This window comes from Dipodomys merriami, unplaced genomic scaffold (genome assembly GCF_024711535.1).
Source record: "Dipodomys merriami isolate MVZ:Mamm:240054 unplaced genomic scaffold, mDipMer1.0.p SCAF_1204, whole genome shotgun sequence".
Lineage (NCBI taxonomy): Eukaryota > Metazoa > Chordata > Mammalia > Rodentia > Heteromyidae > Dipodomys > Dipodomys merriami.
Genome location: NW_027202499.1, coordinates 5,286 through 23,539, shown reverse-complemented (window position 1 = coordinate 23,539; position 18,254 = coordinate 5,286). Strand labels below are relative to the sequence as shown.

Sequence of the window (18,254 nt, the reverse complement as noted above, 5' to 3'; positions counted from 1 at the left end):
TACTGGATTGTTATTGTGGAGGTTAGATAAGATATTGACTGAGAAAAGAGACATGTTTTATCATATAATGAAAGATTATAATATAAGAATAAAATAAATTGAAGAACATCAAGAGGATACACAAGTTTGGAGGAGGTGTGTATTCAGTTTACTGGCTATAAACAATGTGTTATAAGTGAAACCATCAACATATCCTTAGGTACCCATCCGGTAGTGTATTTTGGGAGATGCAGAAACTGATGCTGTATAGGGGAATGGATTTGTTTTCTCCACCTATTAAAGAATTAAAAGGCAAGATATAATTTAAGGTAAACAGAGTAAGTTTATTTGACAGTACAAGGAAAGGCATGAAATGATTCTGGAACTAGGCCCGATGTATTTCAAATTAGATATCCTTCTTCTAAAATGGTGCACATGTTCCTACATGTGCTGAAACCTAGCTTTAGATATAGGAGATGAGGGATTGGAAAGGTGGCTCTGTGGTAGAGTGCTTGCCTTGCATGCATGAGGCCCTGGGTTCAATTCCTCAGCACGACATAAGCAGAAGAAACCAGAAGTGGCACTGTGGCTCAAGTGGTAGAGGACTAGCCTTGAACTGAAATGCTGAGGGACAGTGCTCAGTCCTAGAGTTCAGGCCCCACAACCGACAAAATAAAAAAAAAGGAAATAGGAAGTGACATAAATGTAAAAGTGTGTATTTCCAGTCAGTTGGGGGGTTGACAGGCTTTAGCATCAGGTAATAATGCTTACTATCTTTTTTTTGGTCATGGAGCTTGAAACTCTTGAGCTCTTCAGCTCAAGGCAAGCATTCTACCATGTGAGCCACAGTGCCACTTCCAGTTTTCTGGTGGTTTACTGGAGAAAGAGTCTCACGGATATTCCTTTCCAGGCTTGCTTTGAACTGCAATCTTCAGATCTCAGCCTCCTAAGTAGCTAGGATTACAGGTGTGAGCCACAAGCTCTCAGCTAGCATGCATTTTATTAAAGAGCAAGGACAAGCCAGTGCCTGGAACTTTTTTTTCACCTCTTGAGTTTAGTAGTTTCAAAGAGGCAATTAAGCTTGACTCCATTTGGAAATTAACAGCATCCATTCTTATTTGAGCATTTTTTTCCCATAATATCTTTGTACGGTCCCTTCTAAAATACAATAAACTTTGTCTTAGTAGATCTGTCCTTTTTGCTGGTGTGATGTTCCAGTTAGTGTTTTTTATATTGCTGAGATAAAATATTCCAGCTGATGTGATCCCATGTTGGATGTGAGAGACTGACAGGTCAAATGAGAGAGAGAGAGTTTGCCAAAAATTTATATTCATCAAATTTAAGCAAAGGAGGTATCAATAGAAATAGCATCCAAGCAGATCTTACCTAATACACTTTAAGTTAAAAATGTTAAGCTTTGACAAGTACTTGTGATATTGTGGGAAACCCAAAAAGAGAACTAGGACACCAGGGCTTTTCAAGAAGCAAGTTTTATTGGTGTTCCAGAGGCCCAAGCTGACTTGTGCCCAAATGCTGAGGCTTGGAACAAAGGATACTTGGCTAAATTAAATGCTTTTGTAAGCCAGTTACTGAAGAAAAACAGCATTATCTATTGTGATTATCAAAGAACAGAAGGGCTAGCAATGGAAAATTTCTAACTCACAAATGCAGCAAATAAGTCCTGAAGGAGTGAGTTGGTAGTGTTAAGTGATGGGTAGCTCTAGCAGGACAAAAGACAATTTATAATAGTGGCTAGTCTTGACAAGGTAAAACTTGTTCCCTGTCCCTTAGACTTTCTATACCCTATTACATTTCTTTCTTCGTGCCTCAACCTAACCAGTATCAAAGTTCATCATCCTGATTTAGAGGCTTGTATTTTCGTAGCTTCATTACATGGGTTATTGTCTTTTTAAAATGACCTTCATAATGGTTTTTGATAGATCACACTATCAAGAGAACTGAGCAGGGTAATAATATACCTGTTCCCAAGACAAGGATCTTTGCCTGTATCAGGTTATTTAATCTATCCAAGGCAGAGAACTACCCTCCATGCCGATAATTTGGATTTCATACTTTCTGAATTGGGATGTATTCATGGGCAGTCTTCATCATCCTGTCTGTGATTTTTTATAACCTTTACCTTATTACTAATTTGTAAATAATAGTTACTTCAGTTGAATTTCTTACCTACACCTCCTCAGAGGCAAGTAAATAGTATAATGCTAAGGGGTTTTGATATACTACCTTGCCTGCTTTGTTTTGCTATTTTTTTGCCTATGTGTTATGGGCTTGTAGTTATAATCACAGTTTCCATGTGGAGCCAAATAATGTGATTCAGCATACAAATCAGGGCATAATAGTCCCACAACTGTTCTGCCCAAGAGGCAGAACCATAATACTGAATGATGTGCTCATATTTTGTTTTAATTTTATGGGAACCCCACTTTTGTTCTTTTACTCTTTGTTTATATATGAGAACTTCCAACTTCTTACACTGTCTGACGGAATCAAGTAGAAGGACAGCCTGATTGTGAATAGTATGCAAGAAATCAGCTGCTGAGTCACAGTATGTAAGAGTGCATCCCTTGGGTGTTCACCTGGGTGCCAGCTGGAGGTTGGGGAAATTGACTAGAGGGTGAGATTGGGGTTTTCTGTGTGATTTGGAATTCTCCATAATTGAGTCTTTTGGGCAGTGTTATAAAACTTTTGTCTTACCCAATTAAACCTCACACTGAATTAGTGAACTTGCCTTTTGCGGAAGAGGTACAATAATTTCTGATAATAGAAGTTTTTAAATCAGACACTTTTTCCTGGTTGGGGCAAGTGATTATTAAAGGAGTGCTATGATCCAGCTCTTTTTCTGTCCATGGCCAATAGTCTTCCAGGTTGGTATCCTCACAAAAATAGCATATAGTGACCTTTAGTCTGGTTATAGACTTAGCTAGTTAGAAGAACAGTTCTTTAACCTTTATACAGATAAGAAACTCACACCACAATTTTTCATATAATGACAGAAAGATTTTGTATTAGGAATTCACATGGGTGATTGTGAGAAGTTTGAAATATAGTAAGGTCATTATACCTTTACGTGTGTGTGTGTGTGTGTGTGTGTGTGTGTGTGTTACGTGTGTGTGTGTGTGTGTGTGTGTGTGTGTGTGTGTGTGTGTGTGTGCTGGTCCTGAGGCTGGAACTCAGGGCCTGGGCACTGCCCCTGAGCTCTCAAGGCTAGCACTCTACCTGTTGAGCCACAGTTCTATTGCCAGCATTTTTTTTGGCGGTTAATTGGAGATGAATCTCAAGGACTCTCAAAGCCCACATTGACTTTGACTTGAGATCTGAGGATCTCAGCCTTCTGAGTAGCTGTGATTACAGACCTGAGCTGCAGGCTCCTCATATTAGGTCTGTACCCCCCACCCTTAAAAAAATCAGTTTGAATGCCAATTGAGTTTCCTGTCCCCTGCTTGGGTGAAATTTTCACGTGCTTAGTGTGCAGTCAGAAGTTCCTTTTTTTTTTTTCTGGTAAAGGGCAGTAGTTTTGTTTTCCCTGCCAATTTGTCCATTTCCTATAATTTTAGTATGGGCAGAAGATACCTTCTTAGTATGCACAGCCGAGCTAAGAACTAGTATGCTCTTCATACATATATTTTCATCTAGCTTATAGGTAATTTTTCAGGTTAGGCATGTGAGAAGTCCCAAACAGCAATGTTTTTAGATATTATACCCAGGCTTGTTTGGGTCACTAAAAGAATTATGGACATTTAATCATTGTTCTTGAGGTTGGTAGTTAGGGTTGAAACAGGTATGTTGATTATTGTGGGAGCATAGTGAATAGTTAGTACGGTTGTAGGTGAAGCCCTCTATGGACTCTGCTTGCAAAAAAGTAGCAAAAAGGGAGAGTTGCTCCCTGTCATGTAGTCTTTCTTTTGCTACTACAGGAAGAGCCATCCCTCTGTGGTACTGACTGAAAATGCATCAGAGGATTAAATCTTCCATGGGAAATAACTTGAGTAACCATGGTTAAAGTTTGAAAGCAGCAAGAGACTAAACTATCAAGTTATATCTATTGCATACAGCATTTTAGTATATTAAGACTGACATCACTGTAGGTGCTGCTAAGCTTATGTCATTACAATTAGGAATGCATGGGTACATGTTTGCTTGCTGTAGTGTCATTAAATTAGGGAGTACCAGCTTGGTATACTGTCTTCTTCAGCATTGTATCTTAGAAGTCTTTAGCAGAACAGAAATATATGGACAGTCACAATTAGCATTATAGTGTTACATACTTAGTTATATAATGACCATTTAAAAGACCTTGAAATAGAAACTTAGATGAGTCCTGATTTAATTAATCCTCAATTTTTTAAGTGGTCAAATGATTGACACTAGTCAACAAAAATATAGAATTACTTACCAGACAGATCACATTCTTTATTTTAATATATCAACATCTACATATAAAATTACAAATAAATAACTTCACATGGGGAGAAAAATAGAAATAAATGCTAGGTAACACAAAAGATAGCAAACCAAAAAGATTCATACACATACATAGCCTATGTCTTGAGGTTCAACATCCTTCCATAGATAGCTATAAAAATCAGAATATGAGAGGCCATTGTGATTTAGAAAAAGGTAAAATGCATTGTTGGAAAGGTTAGAAGATTTAGAATGAAGAAACAAGATTTAATCATGCAATAGAAGATAAATTATTATATTGGAGTAAGCATTCAAGAGAAGACAATGAAAAAACAAATTGGGAGCTATGGATTCAGTTCACTAGCTTTAAACATAGTGTTATAGTTTTACTACAAAATGTCTACCAGAGATAGGTTCCTATCTGGTAGCATTATTTTGAGATGTTATCTAAGGGAACAGATTATTCCCCTCCACATATTATAGAATTGAGATAAACTGAGTAAGTTTATTTGAAAATGAAAGGAAAGGTATGAATGGAAAATAGAGCCTTTTCATCCAAAGAGGGGACTCAGAGGAGGCCAGTGGAGCCCTCTCAGAGAGCGGCTTTTATATTACTGGGTTTCTCTTTTATTTCCTCTTCTTAGCTTTGTACAGATTTGTTGAAGGCTTGTAGATAGCCTGTCCCAACTTTGTCACTGGTTGTGTGTTCACCCAGGGCATCATGAGAAGCATTTAAGCAGGAGCTCACAGTATTATGGAAAAAAGAAATACTATGGGAATAAGAAGTACCATAACTGGATGCATTACCTGCCACTATGTTACACTCTTCACCTTTTATCCTTAAATTCCTGTTTCCCTTGGTCGCTAATCCTCCCTCTCTGATGGAAAACTTAACTTGCTCTTAAGGAATAGGGACATTGAATGACTGTTTCAGGCTACTTTCTGTTGTGAGGGGAGAGTGGAGTAAGGCAGTCTGAGACCTTCCATGAAGAAGGGTCTTTTAGGCATATAGCATGCAGTATATGTGTTGTTCCTATGGACTAGAGTAAAATTGTGAAGGACGGTTTCAATGAAGCTACTTTTTTATGACAATTTGCCACTTGGTGGACTTCTTATCTAGAAGAATCAAATTTGACAATCAGATAGGTAATAGAGGTGACAAATGTTGTCAGAATTACTGAACAAAGCGAGGATGTCAAGAAAGGTAGTATTCAAGACAACCTGTACCAGGAATCTCCACTGAGAGCCATCCTTATGTAGCTTATTTAAGTTGACAGGCCTTGTGAATTATTGTTTATTGGTTTGAACTCCATCGGTTCTGACATCCCAAGCCTTTCCCCTGTGTTCCCCTTTCTATATTTAAAAACTTCTTTGTTTTGTGAATCACAACTGCTAGGGAGTCAATCTGTTCCAGTAGATTTATAATGGTTTAGAATAAGTCATTGGCTATCTAGCAACACATTGTAGGCTAGAGCCAAAGGAAAAAAAAAATTTTTTTACTAGAGGTTTGATGTTATTTCAAGTTGAAAGCATATATAGGGCAAGGAGAATCTGGGTTTTTCCTGGAGCTGTAGAAATAGTAAGTAACAGATAGGCAAGGGCACAAGTTCCCTCTCCTGGGAGCATAGATAAGCATAAAGATCAGGTGGCAGTGCTTATGAATTCTTGTTCTTGACAATCAACCTTAGTTAACTCTGAAAGGGCTATTACAAGTGACTCCATGTAAAATCTTAGAGCATCCCTTCTTACCTGAACAGTTGTGTTTTCAGCTGACTCTGTGTGGTCGGTATATACCAGGACAAGTTTTATTATAACTGGTCCCTTTTGTTTCTGAGGTACTGTCCGAGTTAGTGCTTTTGTTCATTGTTTTGATGAGATATTCCAGTTAGTGCAATCCATTGTTGGAGCAAGGATTCACACAGGTAAATTGCGAAGGAGTCTGTGTCAAGAAAATTGGCCAAATTTCAGTAACAGTGAGTTAATAGAATTAACTTTCAAGCCAAAATTACCTTGAACACATTAAGTTTGAAAAGCTAATTTTGACAAATAATTCCTTGTAAGAAACATTCCTATGTAGTCCTGACTGCAAATATGAATAAGACTTAATCTGCAATAGCAAAAGATACAAGAGTAGCTGTGGCTAAAATTTAAAAGAGCAAAAGAATACACAGTTTAATTATTTTCATTGTATATAGTATTTTAGAATATTCATTCTGATTGACATCATTTTAGTTGCCAGTAAATATTTGGAGTACAATTAGGGATACATGCACAAAGTTTGATTTCTGTGGTATAATTTAAAGGGTATCTGCTTGGTATCCTGTTTTTGCCAGTTTTGTATCCTACAAAAGTTTCCTACTTGGAGAACTGAAATATAGAGACAGCAACAATTAACATTATAGTTTTATATACTTAGTTGTAAGCTGACCACTAAAAGGCCTCGAGATAGACAGACACTTGATTGAATTTTACATAAGACAGTTTTCAGGTTGTCAGTAGCTTGACACACTAATTAATAGTACAGAGGGAATTACTTTGATAAGTAATATTTTCTGTCAGTTTTACAATATTCTTAAGACATACCACCATTATAGACAAGAATTGGTGGCTAGTTTAGCTTCATTATATTAACCTTGATTTATACATAATCATTTAAATTACAACCAATCTAATCACATGCAAAAATTTTGTAAGTTCTATCTAATCTCTATTTGGAAACATACTCAGACCTTCTATTATTATCTATTATTATCAGACCTTCTATTATTATTAACATTTGGATATATCTTTAAATTTTGTTAGATAACTAGTTAAGATAAATTTCTCTCTTTTCAAGATTTTTCCTTATACAAAATTAGCAGTCCTTTTAAAAGCATATCCTCTATATGTACTCTTCACTGTCATTGTCCTGTTAGTACTTTAAAATGTCTTTGAAACAACCTTTAAATTATACTATATTGCTATTGAAGAAAATAAAATGCTCTGTATCTAGAAAGAAAAGTAATCTTATACTGGTATTTTTAATGCAAAAGTTATTGTTACAATCTCTATACACTGTCAAAAACCAAATCTCAAAACCTTGTTTGACACTTGAGTTTAAAATTGTACCCTTTATCCCCTATCTCCCCATTATTAATTTCTGAAAGACTGTATTTTGATTAAACCTGATTAAGATATGATGTCCAACTCTTCTAATAGCATTATGTATTAAAAATAAGCCATTTAAAAATGCTTACATACATGTGTACTTGAATTATGCATAAATATTTGGCTCAAAAATGAAAAACGGTCAAAGTATTTGTTTTCTATTAATTCTAGTGACAAAGGCTTTACACACTGCTTGATTGGTGAAAACACAAAAATAAATATGTGTAAATATTAGTTTAGGGTATTATTAGAAAAATTCTTTAATCATAAAATAATTACTATTTAAAAAATTAAGGTCTGAGAATGGAATCAAGATAAGAGCCTCTCTAAAATTAGAGAGAAAACGCCTTTTGAGGAACAAGATTAGACAGATTTGTTTGTGCTTTAACTGGTATCACAAAGATGGAGTGAATACCTTTCTGGGAACATTGAACCACAAAGTTTGTCCAGAGTTAGAGAAAGAAAACATGGTTAATTTTTTTTAAAAAGAGGATCCACTAGAGACTTAACCATCAAAAACCTCTCTCTAGGAAAAGATCTTAAGTCACTTTTTGATTTTTGATTGACAGGCTAGTACCATAAGGTGGATGAGAGAAACCACATGTCCTGTGCTAAAAGGACAAAGGACAAGAAACTATATTTTACACCATAAAGGATCAGAAAAGAGCTGGACATCATTGTACATCGTCTGGAAAAAGGTCATATGTAACTATGAGAGAAATCTTAAAAACAAATGCTGTTAACCATGAATAGAATATTATTAAAAGGACTGATTTGATAAAGAACTGAGCCTTTATATTAGAATATTAAATTGATCTTTGAGCATTCTCTAGGTGAGCCTTAATCTGCCTAAGATCTTGTAAAGAGTGTATGTGGTATACTCAAATCTGATTTTTGTGCTCATTCAGACTTTGTTTCCTCAGGATTGGAAGGGAAGTATATTCTAACTTAGGCCATGGCCTTTAAGAAGAGATTATTTTTCAAAGCAAGAAAGCCAGTGCTGCCAGGACCTTCCTTCTGGGGGGGTCTTCTTTTAATTTTTTTCAGGCTTTAAGGGATATTATGGCCAATCCTCAGCAAAAGGTTTTATTTTATGCTCTGGAAATCCTAACTTTCCCAGTGTTTCATGTTATATTTGCTTCTTTTTTTCTTTATTTGCCTAGCAAATGTTTTTCCTTCTCTCAAAATTTTTGGTATTGTGTCATAATTAGAAGAAGCAATTGACCAAGGGATATCTTCTTAAGGTATATCTTGCCTGACCCAATTCCTGTGTTCCCTTTTCTGTGATTCCTGGCCACTGTGATGTGAATTCGTTTAACTTACCATTTATTTCCCTGGTTGATTAATTAACATCTCCAAAATTAGGAACCAATATAATATTTTTCCATCTTAAGTGATTGTATGATGCATTTGGTCACAGTGAAGAGACAAGTAGTTAATATAGAAAATTGGTAGCAAAAGTGGGGTTGTTGCTGCAGGTCTAACTGATGATGTGCTTCAGAAATCTTTGGAATTGTTTTGCAGAAGGTATTTTAAATAGTTTTGAGTGGTTAGCTAGAGTCTCCTCTATATTGCTGCCAGCCAAACTTAGTGGGTAAATCTGTTAGAATCTAAACAAATCAGACTACAGATAGAAATGTGGATAGTAAAAACTCATTTGTTTCATATGTAAAAAGGACACTACTAGAAATTGTATTTTAACATCATCTTAAACAATAGTTTCCTTTTTCCACCTGCCCAAACACTTACTGCCTACTGTATTGATAGTCAGGCAGATCTGGACACTATAAGATTATGATAAAGACCTTGGTGTTAATTTTAACAATAATCAAATTGATGAGATTCCGGGAAACTTTGAAAGTGTGGATGAAATACAGTTTGGGATGTGAAATGGCCAACAGATTTTGGGAGCAAAAATTTTAGGGTAGTGTATTACAATGAATATAAATGGTTATTCACATACTCATATGTTAAGAGTTTTGAAACCCTGAAATTCAGTCCCCCTAACTCAACAAAATTGTACTAGTAATGAGATCTGGGTTTCATAAATAAAAAAAATACATGTGTACTAATTATTTCCAGGCAAAATGTGGACCCATGGGCTGTCCCCAAGCACAGTCTAGTGGGTTGGGAGTTAAAGGACATTTTTAAAATAGAATATCCTTTTACTTTTGTGAACGTTTTAGAATTTTATTGATCATTTCACATTACTTTCAGTCCTCACACATTTGTACAACAAACTTCATTATTAACATGTTTATTTATGTGTAATTTTGATCATAGTGACCTTATTTTGTGATATGAAGGCTAAACAATCTTTATAGTTTAATTATTTGTTGTACCGAGTGTTCTTTTACTTCCAAGTTCAGTAAAATAAGGAGTTTTAAAGACAATCTTGAATTCTTTCATATGAAGGATGGGACAGGGAGATAAAGAGGAAAATTATATTTTTAAGAATTAGGAAAGAACAATATAACAGTTTGCTAAAATTATAGCAGTGACCATATAAAGGTGAATTTTACTGTATGATCTGAGAGTTAATATTAGCAATTAAGTTTGGGGAAATAAGAGCTTTGTATTGTCAATATCTTGACTATCATGTAACCTCAGTCATGCTTGGAAATTTAAGTTATTCCAAAGTTAATGGATGTAGCTTTTTTTTTTTTTTTTTTTTTTTTTTTTGTCAATCGTGGGGCCTGAACGCAGGCCTGAGCACTGTACCTCAGCTCTTCAACTCAAGGCTACTACTCTACCACTTGAACCTCAATGCCACTTCCAGAATTTTTATTTTTGGGTCCGGTCGTGGGGCCTGAACTCTGGGCCTGGGCGCTGTCCCTCAGCTCTTTAGCTCAAGGCTAGTGCTCTACAACTTGAGCCACACCGCCACTTACAGCATTTTTCTTTTTGCTTATGTGGTGCTGAGGAATTGAACCCAGGCCCCCAGGCATGCAAGGCAAGTGCTCTACCACTGAGCCACCTTCCCAGCCCCACTTCCAGCATTTTCTGTGGTACTGTGGAATCAAACCCAGGGCCTCATGCATGCAAGCCAAGCACTCTACAACTGAACCACCTTCCCAGCCCCTGATACAGCTTTTGAATATGTTTGTTACCTGATAGGTTTTGACATTGTGGAAAGAGCCATTGATGTTTCTGACATCATTTGCTCAGAATAGATTGGTGAACTAAGAATTTTATCCATGTAGAATTAATTCAACTGTTCAAAAAAATTTAAAACAATTGGCCATGCCAGATGATTTATGATATATTACAAGCCTTTAAATTATTATCACAACTCTCTACACAACACCAGATCATATTTAGGAGAAACTTACACCCAAATCAGGTCTTATACTCTTCACATTTACTACTAAGTCTCAACAGAGAAAACACTATGAGGCACAACCTAAAACCAAGGCAAACTGGACCTTAAATAACTACATGTGAAATCAAATTCAGGAAAATAGAGATAATTTTCAGAGAAAAAGTTCCTTTCTTAATCAACAAAGAAATATGCAAAATGAGAGCTATAGAAACATGAAAAAAATTTCAAAAGCCAAATGAGATGCAGTTCAGAAATAGCTTCATAATGTCAGTGAATAATAGGCCTGACATATAATTCGCAATAGAAATTCAGAAGAAAAAATAAGCACACACATATTTTTAGTGTACAGTATCCCTGATAAAAGCCATAGTATCACTAAGAAAATCCATAGTCCAACAAAAATAGGAAAATTTGCTGTAATAGTGACCCAATATCATCGAAGGTAGAAATATACATTAAATTTGTACTAATAGTATTAAAAAAGATGGCCAATAAAATATGTAAAATTGTTTAATGTAGATTAGCAAAAATATAGTACCTATCACATTTCCTACTCCTGTGAAATTATTTATATATAGATTATGGGAGCCCTTGGAAAAATAAATACCTGGAAGTGTAACACATTAAAAAAATTTTTGCAAACTAATAGATGATAAATATTAACAGTACAGTGGAGAAAACTAAACAAGGCAGTAAACTCCCATGTGTCTTTCTTCATATAGAATAATTCATTCATATTTTTTTTTAATGCTAGAAAGTAATACTTAACACTGACATTGTAGAAAGATCCATCAATGCTTCTCACATGGTTTGTTCAGGATAGATTGGTATAATTAGAATTCCATCTTATTGTACAATAAGTTTAATTAAACAATTGTCAAAAAATTGGGAAGTGCTTTGTAATACTTATAGTGAATCAAATTTCCATATGATAAACAATATTACTTATAATACTCCCACTAGCTATTTAACAATAGCGTATTCAATAGTATTCTTCCAAAACTAATTCATCTTATCATAGATAGATAATATAATAATGAGCAAGACAGGGAAATATTAGCAGCATAAAAATGCACGTTATCGAGGAATTTAGAAAGTGAATGTGAATTATTGAGGGAATGAAAATCTGACAAGATACCACTTGCAAATTTTTAGTAGTTACATGGTCATCATATTTCAGAGATACACCAAAGACAGTGACTGACAAATCTATGGCAATAGAGGCACTATATCTAACCAGGAAACAAAAGCCAGACAAACTACTACATATAAAACTGCAAAGAAGTCACAGTACTTCACAGGGAGAGCAAAATAACAATATGCAGTAAGAACATATATCTTTTCCTTCCAAACAGAACTCTACATTATGCAACACTTGTGGCTCAATTGAAATTAGATATCATGATGACACAAGATTATGGCCCCAGGTCATTAAGGACCAAGAAAATAATTTCTTCCAGAAGGGTTACACAGAAGACAATTTCCACATACATCAAAACGTACATATTTTTGAAAAATATATTTGGCTAGCTTTGAGTTATTAAACAATATGGATGCTGAGTGTTGATGCTTCATGCTTATAGTCTTAGCAACTCAAGTTGATGAGATTTGAGGATCTAGGTTCAAAGCCACCCCAGGGCAGGAAGGACCATTAGACATGTATCTGCAATTAATTGCCTGAAAACTGGAAGTGTAGCTGTGGCTCAATGTGGTAGAGCCCTAGCCTTGGAAAATGCTCAAGGATAGTGCCCATGCCCTGAGCTGAAACCCCATGCTGATCAAGATAAAAACAAGCGAGACTTATTACCATATGATGTATGGTACCTTTGCTGCAGTACATAGAGCTGTGTCCTGAAGAGTTCGCTGGTATCCAGATTGATCAAAACCTGGTTAGCTAAAAAGCTGGGCACTAGTGGCTCATGCTTGTAATCCTAGCTACTGAGGAGGCTGAGATCTGAGAATCTAGGTTTGAAGCCAACATGGGCAGACAAATCCCAGAGACTCTTATCTCCAATTTACCAGCAAAATGTCAAAAGTAAAGGCATGATTCAAGTGGTAAAATGCCAAGTGTGAGTTCAAGCTCATATACTGACAAAGAAGTTTCTGCCTGGAAATGGTGGACATAAAGATGGGATGCTAGCTTGAAAGGGCCAGCCAGGGCTCCTCATAGAGGAGAAGATACACAAGATGAAGAGAGACTTGCCGGAAATTGTTCCGAGGGCAGAACATATCCACCCCCAAACTGGGAAATGGGGTCCTGCCTGGTCGAAGATCCCCCATCATGGCTGATTGAGCTGTATCAGCCAGGAGTGAGACTTGCCAGAATTCGTTCTGAGGGCAGAACAACTCCACCCCTAAACTGGGAAATGGGGTCCTGCCTGGTCAAATAACCTCCCTAATCCCTGTTTGAGATGGGTTAGCCCCCATGGCCCAAGGAAAGCAGCATGCCCCAAACCTCAGGACGGCACATGCCTCATGGAGTAAGGCACCTCACTGTCTGCACGACATGCAGAAATCGTTGCTGTGGTACTTGCACTCAGTATGTAATTGAGCAACAGGCGGTATGTATTTACAGGCTGTCACAGATGGTGAAGCCTTGTGATCACACAAATGGACACATAAGGTTTATGAAATCAGTGGCAAAGATCTTTAGAGTTAGAAGAATTTAGAATTAGAAGAAGCTCACAATATGTAGCATAATTATCAAATTCAAATTGGCCTAACAAATTTATAATTCAGAAAATAACTACAGCAACCAGTTAGTTATATTAACACAAAATATTAAGGTAGAGAGCCAAATATTAAAACCTACAGTGACACAAATAATCACAGATATACACTTTCATCTAGAACACACAAAAAGGGTAAGATGGCACAAGTAAAATTCCTAAGCTCCCAAGTATTAAAATACAAAGGAAAGAAAGCAAAGGGACAATGAATAAGGACCATAAGGTAAGATCACACCATAGGAGATTTCAACTATACATAGTACGTATGAGCAAAGGGACAATGAATAAGGACCATAAGGTAAGATCACACCATAGGAGATTTCAACAATACATAGTACGTATGAGCACCTGTGGAGGACAGTAAGAATAAGAAGAGTAGCTGGCATAAGATCAGAAGTAAGGATGTGAGGAAGTCAAAATCTTACTGATATAATTGAAATTTAAATAGAATAAAGTCATAAAAAACATAACATAATAGGTGTACACATCTAATTCAATAATAAAATAGTATAATAGATATAAAATATGTATGTCATATATAGAAAACATTGTATAGAATAAAATTTCAAAAGAAGAACTTTACATACAAATCAAGTACATTTAATTATTAGGAACATGTATAGAAAGCTTTAATATTTAATTTATAAGAGAATTAGAGTAATTATCAGAATTTCCAGCTTTACAGATAAACTTTCTTCAGGCCTATTTTAATCTGAATTAGAAATAATCATTAAAGGAAGCCCACACTACTTTTTTTTATTGTTGATCAAGGCAACATTTTACTTGATTAAACCTTTGAGGAGAAGTTTAAAACTGAATATTTTGTAGTTATATAAAAATATAATCCATTTTTTGAGTTTCTGGAAGTAAATTATGAATAAAAACAGATCGTGCCTACTCCTAATGGTCTCTCAGAAATTGCATCCTTTGCCTGGGAAGATACACAAACAGAAAGCTAACATTCACCTTCAAATACATTTTGTTTTCTCTAAGTCATGACTTTTTGAGGCATGAATCAAGCAGTACAATGCCAAGTGTGAGGTTCAAGCCCATGTACTGACAAAGAAATGTCTGCGTGGAAATAGTAGACACAAAGATGGGATGCTAGCTTGAAAGGGACAACCAGGGCTCCTCATAGAGATGATACAGAAGATGGAGTAAGACTTGTTGGAAATTGTTCTGAGGGCAGAACATATCCACCCCAAACAGGGAAATGGGGTCCTGCCTGATCAAAGAACCTCCATCATGACTGGTTGAGCTGAATCTGCCCCATGCTAGGCTTGGCAGAATTTGTTAACAATTACTAGGTGATTGGGAACACACTTTTTAGTTTCCCATATAAGAATTTTATGGGCTGAGCTCTGGTGGCTCCTGTAATCCTAGCTACTTAGCAGCTGAGGATCATGGTTCAAAGCCACGCCAGGGAAGAAAGTCCATGAGATTCTTATCTCCAATTAACCACTAGAAAACTGGAAGTGGAGCTGTGGCTCAAAGTGGTAGAGTACTAGCCTTGAGCAAAAAGAGCTCAGAGACAGCACCTAGGCCTCATGTTCAAGCCCCACAACCGACCAAAAAAAGCAATTCGTGGAAGAAGTTATCTTCTTCAGAGTTGTATAAATATAAGAAAATGAAAAATCCACTTTTGGGTTTGTTTGTTTTGAACCCAGGGTCTTAGGCATGCTGGGTAAGGGATATATTACTGAGTTTCCCAGCCTCTGATTTAGTTGTAACTACAAGTGTTTGGTAACTGTCTCCTAAACATTATTGCAGGAGTAGGTCCAACATGAGTCCATATATAGCCCTTTTCTGGTCTGGTGGAGACAGTGGGAAATGGTGGTGACCTTGACTTGAAATACTCAGACGGTGCATGACAAACAAATTCCAAGTATTCCATCTTCCTGGGAAGGTCTTCCTCTGGCCATATGATATGAGACAAAGGATCAAACTGATCTGTGGGGTTAGAGCGAGTGGGAATGAGCTACATCAGTGCTGCGCTCTTCTCTCAATACTGGTCGTAGATAAAACCCCTGATCTGAGCATAGTAGAGCTTTCCATGTTGATTATCAATCACAGAAACATCATCACCATTTTGGTAATATACTCCGTTGTAGAACATTGATTTTGCAGTGATGATGGTGGAAACAGACTCAGGAGCTCTGATGGGATTTTTTAATTTAAAAATATGTCTTCAATCTTTACTAGCCATACAACCGACAAGGGTCTCATATCTAAAATATACTTGGAACTCAAAAAATTAAGTCCCCAAACAACAAATTCTCAAATAAACAACTGCCCAATAAATAAGTGGGCTAAAGATATAAAGAGAAACGTCTCTGAACAAGAAAGAAGGATGGCCAATATACACATGAAGAAATGCTCAACATCACTAGCCATAAAAGAAATGCAAATCAAAACAACATTGAGATACCACCTCACTCCAATTAGAATGGCAAAAATCAAGAACTCTAACAACAACAGATGCTGGAGGGGATGTGGACAGAAGGGAACCTTACTTCATTGTTGGTGGGAATGTAAACTTTTTCAACCACTTTGGAAAGCAGTATGGAGATTCTTCAAAAGACTTCACACAGAGCTCCCCTATGACCAAGGAATCCCACTTTTGGGCATTTACCCAAATGTTTACAAACAAGACCACACTAAAGCTACCAGCACAACTATGTGTATTGAAGCATTATTTACCATAGTTAAGATATGGAACCAACCCAGATGCCCTTCAGTAGATGAATGGATCAAGAAAATGTGGTATATATACACAATGAACTCTATGCCTCCATCAGAAAGAATGGCATTGCCCCATTTGTTAGGAAATGGAAAAACTTGGAAAAAATTATATTAAGGGAAGTAAGCCAGGCCAAAAGAAACACAGGTCCCATGGTTTTCCTTATTTTTAATATCTAGTATATGTATGAGTCAAGCCAAAAAGGTCAGATAATGTGATGGTAGGAAAATGAACCCTTAGATATGTATTTTAATGTTTTTTTCTTCTTTCATGCATGTGTTTCTAATGCATTTATAAGATTATTTCTTTTTTGCTTTGTATGTCCCTCCCCCACATTATTACCCCCGCTTTCATTATATTTGATGTCAGTATAACTTGTGGAGGAGATGGGGAAAAACAAGTCGTTTAAGGATTCAGGTGGACCTGTTGCAACAATGAGAAGTACAAATTTTCATGTCAAAAACGAGCTTTACAAGGTCGGTGGGGGATAATGGGGGAAGGATTGGGTGGGGGAGAGCGGGGAGGTTGGGAAAGGAAGTGAAGGGTAAACAAAGGAGGAGGCTGCAATGCTTGTTAAGAAATGTATGCATTATCCTGCCCATGTAATTGTAACCCCTCTGTACAGTATGTTCACAAATAAAATAAAATAAAATAAAATAAAATAAAAATAAAAATATGTCTTCACCCTTTTCCTTTAGTGGAAACTTTCTTTCTGGCAGCTTTTTAAATAAATGAATAAATAGAAATAATCTGAAACAAAATAATACAGTACCTTATATGGTGCTTCTCAATGAAAATAGATTAATTCAGTATGTCTTGGTGGTCCAAGAGGTGAAAATAGCTATGGAGCAGCATTATCAAAATGAGCATTGAAACAAAAAATAGTCAATGATTTCAACCCAAATGACTAGATTCACAAATGAAGTAATCTTTGGCCATACTGAAATCCACTGCCCTCTGGATTACTGTAGCTATAATAGCAAGCAGCAGTGTCACATCCTGAACAGAATTCAGTAAGATTAGCATCTGCAGTTTTTAGTACAACTCTAGCATTCATGTTTGTCTGAACACTAAGCTGTGATAAAATTGTGATGAGCTATCAGCTTTGTGATGTCATATGCACACAAATTTATGCCAGTATAACTATCACATGTTAATAGTCTTATTCTCTAAGGCATCTTATTGCCCCACTGTTACTATTGAACCTGTACCTAAAATGCAGTCACTAACTCTTCAGTGACTAACAAAATGAAATGTAGCATAGATAGAAAGCACCTTTGCCATATGGTTCCCGCATGGATGGAATCTGGTAGATAAACCACATCACAGTTGGCAAAAATTTCTCCATAAAAGTTGAGTGTATGACATGTGATTCACATTGTGTTCAAAGTAGAAAAAATTACTTGACACCAGAAAACTTGGATGAAATTGGACAAAAGTCCAATTCATATAAATTAGAATGAAAAGAAATTGGCTTCTGTATAAACATACATATGTTTATACATATACAGTGAGAAATAGAAACATGGCAACCTCATACCCTAGGTCAGTTATTGCATGTGTGGCATACCAAATTTAATTGGTATATAAAGATATACAATCCATGGAGCCATAGCAGAAAAATGAGTTTGGAGAAATATATACAATTATAAGCAATTTTGGTATCTTAGAGTAAATATGAGCTCATGGTGGAAAAATGTTATTTTTTCCATTCTAGTCCTCTTAAGGCATGAATAAAATAATTAAGAAATTTAAGATATTAAAAACATAGCAGCTAATAATGCTTGATATGAAATGTATTCATTACCATCTTCATGTAACTGTAACTCCTCTGTTCAGTATTTTTACAATCAAAAACCAAAAAAATGAACAAAGAAACAATAAAAGAAATTAGCATGCCATTGAAAATGTTGAA

The 18,254-nt window shown here is 36.0% G+C and overlaps 1 pseudogene; it reads right to left on the bottom strand.

Annotated features, from left to right (window-relative positions):
* Positions 1 to 9,028: 9,028 nt before the first annotated feature.
* On the bottom strand, positions 9,029 to 17,058 carry LOC138823569 (GATA zinc finger domain-containing protein 1 pseudogene; annotated as a pseudogene).
* Between the last annotated feature and the right edge of the window lie 1,196 nt (positions 17,059 to 18,254).